This window comes from Schistocerca piceifrons, chromosome 2 (assembly GCF_021461385.2).
Source record: "Schistocerca piceifrons isolate TAMUIC-IGC-003096 chromosome 2, iqSchPice1.1, whole genome shotgun sequence".
NCBI lineage: Eukaryota > Metazoa > Arthropoda > Insecta > Orthoptera > Acrididae > Schistocerca > Schistocerca piceifrons.
This window is the reverse complement of record NC_060139.1, coordinates 830,208,049-830,212,561: the sequence shown is the minus strand read 5'-3', so window position 1 is coordinate 830,212,561 and position 4,513 is coordinate 830,208,049. Positions and strand designations below refer to the sequence as shown.

General features: G+C 37.4%; 1 non-coding gene across 1 annotated transcript; it reads left to right on the top strand.

Annotated features, from left to right (window-relative positions):
• Positions 1 to 2,186: 2,186 nt before the first annotated feature.
• On the top strand, positions 2,187 to 2,270 carry Trnal-cag. Its single transcript has one exon. It is a non-coding gene; the product is annotated as a tRNA-Leu (tRNA).
• The last annotated feature ends 2,243 nt before the right edge of the window (positions 2,271 to 4,513 follow it).

Below are 4,513 nucleotides of genomic sequence, written 5' to 3'. Positions count from 1 at the left end.
TTAAAGAAGTGCAGCTAAAGTAGGGTAACAAATCTCTTTAGAGGTAACTCTATTATGTTGAGGGGCAGGAATTGCGAGCCTGAAAAAAAAAAAAAACGGTACAATCTGCAGGGTCCCGTACTTTTAAATACCTCTGAGAATTTATCAGACAGGCATCAAAATCGCCTTCAAAACGACAAAAAGGCTGTTATGGTTAGACCGAAAATCTCTACAACAAAATATCCATGTCAAGACAAAAAAATTCGGCACTACAACACAGTCATAAAATCAATAGTCCATTAAACAATTGAAACACTTAACAGGAAAAACAACTTGAAGAAATCAAAAAGAAGAGAGAAAGCTCATTAGGAAAATTTTAGACGGTTACTGGCTACAATCAACCAAAACAACAGAAAATTTTCATATAACTACACTGGCGGTAAGTAAAGGCGAATGAAATTCTTTGGTCATCTCAACAGCGTAACAGGAAAGCGACTGACAAGAGGGATCGTAGACCATGTAACATTATTTAAGAACTCAACACTTCGGCTGAACAAAACTCGAAAATACCTGAAAAAGACAAAAATGAGACCAGCCGACACTTTAGAAAGAGACAGCTCCAGACGCAAAGTAGTCAAATGGGAAGTTACATCATAACAACCAAAATGAAAACAGTAAACTCTAAAGGGATCAGAAGAACGCAAGAAAGCCTTCTCGGAAAGAATGAAAGCCTACTGGAGTAACAAGAACCAAAGGAAAATCTGATTGAGTCATTTCAAAAATGGCTCTGAGCACTATGGGGCTTAACATCTGAGGTCATCAGTCCCCTAGAAGTTAGAACTACTTAAACTTAACTAACCTAAGGATATCACACACATCCATGCCCGAGGTAGGATTCTAACCTGCGACCGTAGCAGTCGCGCGGTTCCGGACTGAAGCGCCTAGAACCGCTCGGTCACCGCAGCCGGCTGATTTATTTTCTTAACGTCATTTAATAATAATGAAAGTGAAAATATATGGAATTTATTATACTATTATTATGATACGAAACACAGTTTATGTTGTTATTAGAATAATATTATTATTGTATACATAGTATGAAATTTGTTGAAAGACAGATTATTACAAAAATAACGGGGGCAATAAAAACAACAGAGCGTTGGAAAAGAAGTAATGAGGAGACCTATAAAAATATAAAGAAAGAAAATATCGGGATCAATAGCAAACCGGCGGTTAATCTTCTTCGGACTCTCCTACCAAATAAATGAGAACAGGCTAAAGGAACAAATGTTCCTGTATTTCTGGGAAAACAAATCAGCAATTATATCAGTTGCAGAAATAAGAGAACAAAAAAAAGCAATGTCAAAGAATTGGAATCAAAAGAGGGAAACTGCTCTAAGAACAAAATACTAAATTGAGAACGCTTCCAAGGCAGAAAAAATAAGAAATCAGGAACAGTCTGGACGGAAGAAAGGAAAAGACACGATGTACAGAAGATGGAGTAATCGAAAAATAGGATGCAACACGGAAAAAGAGAAACTGAAGTTATTACGTGATCCCAGTCGGTCAATCCGAAGATTAAAAAAGTAAAACGTAAAAAACGTTTTAAAAATGTTGGAATGTTGACTGGAACTGTAAAGTAGTGACAGCTTAAATGTAATGCTGACTTGAATGAATGGCTCGAATTACATAGTAAGATAAGAAGTTATTAGTTGCACGCGCCAGCTTTTGAGGTATTTCATGTAACATCATAGTTGTTCTCGATCCAGATTCCCCTATCTTTCTCATCTTCTGCCTATAAATTTATCTCTGACAATAGCTCTTCTAATTCCCACTTCCTATGTTGTTTTATTCAGAACAGCTGCAGCGCACAAAATCCACTCGTTGAAACAGTAACAACGTTGTACATTTCGTTAAGCCGCAGAATCGACAGCCTTGGTGGCCACGCAATTATAGTGATTTCTTGTTCTGTATCCCCTAGTATTCTCCTTGAACTTGCACTGTTGGTCCAGATGCGTCATTACGTCGGCGAGCGAAAGCGAAGAGCGAAGCGTGTGAGCGGGACCGACGGGTGGGGGGGCTGTGACGTCACTCCGCATTGACACACTTGGCGCCGCGCCGGTGGAACTTGGCACGTGTGGAGCATGCGTAGAAGTGGGGGCAGCCACGTACGTCGATACTCGCAACCGTATCATATACAGCCTGTAGTCAGGATGGCCGAGCGGTCTAAGGCGCTGCGTTCAGGTCGCAGTCCACTTCTGTGGGCGTGGGTTCGAATCCCACTTCTGACAAATATTTTCAACAGTCGTGTCACGCACAGTGAAGATATAATTCACATGATATAACAGAACTAAGAATTATGTCATACTTTCTCTCTTTTTGCTGGCTTTCGAAATACACATGTTGGAATTCTTATTCAATCAGGTTACTACCTCCCCAATACAACAGTTTCCAAACATTGAGTGGACTGAGATTTGGAAAAACATTAGTTCTAATGTGCTCACGTCTAATATAAAAACGTCATGGTACAAGTCAATTAACAACATAGTTAGCAAAAATGAAAGACTGCACGCAATCGGACTCTGTGAAACAAATTTATGTCAAAAATGCCATCTAGTTGACACAATAACTCATAGATATACTTGCAGTGGTCACATGAATAGTTGGAAGTGGATCCGGGAGCAAATAGCTCTGATTACAAGAACATCCCCTGAGTATATATCGCTGTCACTGATACACAGGCCTGAAGCACGCTATTTCCCAGAAGCAAAAAATAACGCTGTGTACTGGTTGCTGGAAAATTTTGGTAATTAAGCCCTTAACAAATTAGGATCCGATAGCATCATAGAGTTCAAGGTACACATGCTGTGTGAATTCGACAAAATTAGAAGGTACTCGAATCACAAGAAAAAGTTCCGTAATATGTTAAAAATTGTATTTGAAAGAATCGGCATTGGTTAATATAAAAGAGAAGACTGTGTTGGCAGTAATGTATTGCAGTTACCTTAAGGATATTATTCAAAATTTTACAGTACATTTTTGGTGTGTGCTTTTTCTACTTCAGAGAGCAGTTTTTGAAATTTATAAGCTAATGTACTGAACTTATGTGACAGCGAGATTGTGTGTCTAATAGTGTCAAAACACAAAACATTAAAGGTGCATTATTGACTTATATTAGAAATCTGCAAATAGACAGTTTTTATGGAAAGGTCCTTATCGATTGGTTAAAACCATAAGATTCTATCTGATAAAGTAATATTTAATGGCTGGCACATTGCCTTGTTCATTTTTGCACTGTGATATGCAAGTCAGGTTGGCAGTGAAAGACTTATTATATAGGTCTGATCACTTCAGATACTTAACATTCAATTAATGTCCAGAAAGTGTAGTTGGAAGGCTAGTCAACTTTATTATATATCTCCTTTCCGCCATTCTCAAGTATTTCAGAAATTGTCTAATATCATTATTAAATTGTTTTATTTTTCAAATTATCCCACTAACTTGCTGATATCCATCATAAAGAACTATTTATGCGTCTGTAAAGACTGGAGATCATGTAATTCAAAGTGCTGATGTTATTTCTTCATGTTCAAGTTTGAATGTCTTCAAAAAAACTTTTCTTGATGTTTAACTTAATTCCTTCTGGTAATTCAGGGAGCAACACAATCTTCTGTTGTCTTTCTTTAACATCAGCATAACTGAAATGATCAAATGGTTTTTGTTTAAATAACTTCATGTATAACAAGTGTCTATGGTTAGTACATGAACCTAGTATGTATATGGAATGTGTAACATTGATTTTTTTTAATAAATGTTTTTATATTTAAAAAAAGTGGTCTAAGGCGCTGCGTTCAGGTCGCAGTCCACTTCTGTGGGCGTGGGTTCGAATCCCACTTCTGACAAATATTTTCAACCGTCGTGTCACGCACAGTGAAGATATAATTCACATGATCGAACAGAACTAAGAATTATGTTATACTTTCTCTCTTTTTGCTGGATTTCAAAATACACATGTTGGAATCCTTATTCAATCAGGTTACTACTTCCCCGATACCAGCTGTTGCCCTGTAACTTTTTGTATCGTTCTGTTGGTATCATTCTGCTGGAATCATTTACAACTTACACATCTTCAACACATATAATACTGCGTATGTAAAGGCATACTTAAAATCAAAGTTTTCTGTTCACCAACAGAAAGTCTAGTTTTAGTTTACAATCTTGTCCGTTTTTAAATTAATTTACAGACAACAGAATGAAGGGTGGGGGGGGAGGGAGGCGAGAAAGTATTTGAGGAATCCCATTTTATGCAGCCGTTCTGCATTTGTTTTTAACAAAGATAAGAGATGTCCTCCTGCAATTTCATATAGACAGTAGTCGTATATGCTCATGGAAAAGTATCTATATTACTCCTTCGCTTTTAAGATATGTGAAGTGTTCTTCGTTGTTAGGGAGAAAAAGGGAGAGCTGTAAAACAGAAATCCGAGAATTAAAAACTGCGTCGGACAACAATTGCAGATCGAAGGGTGGAAACCTT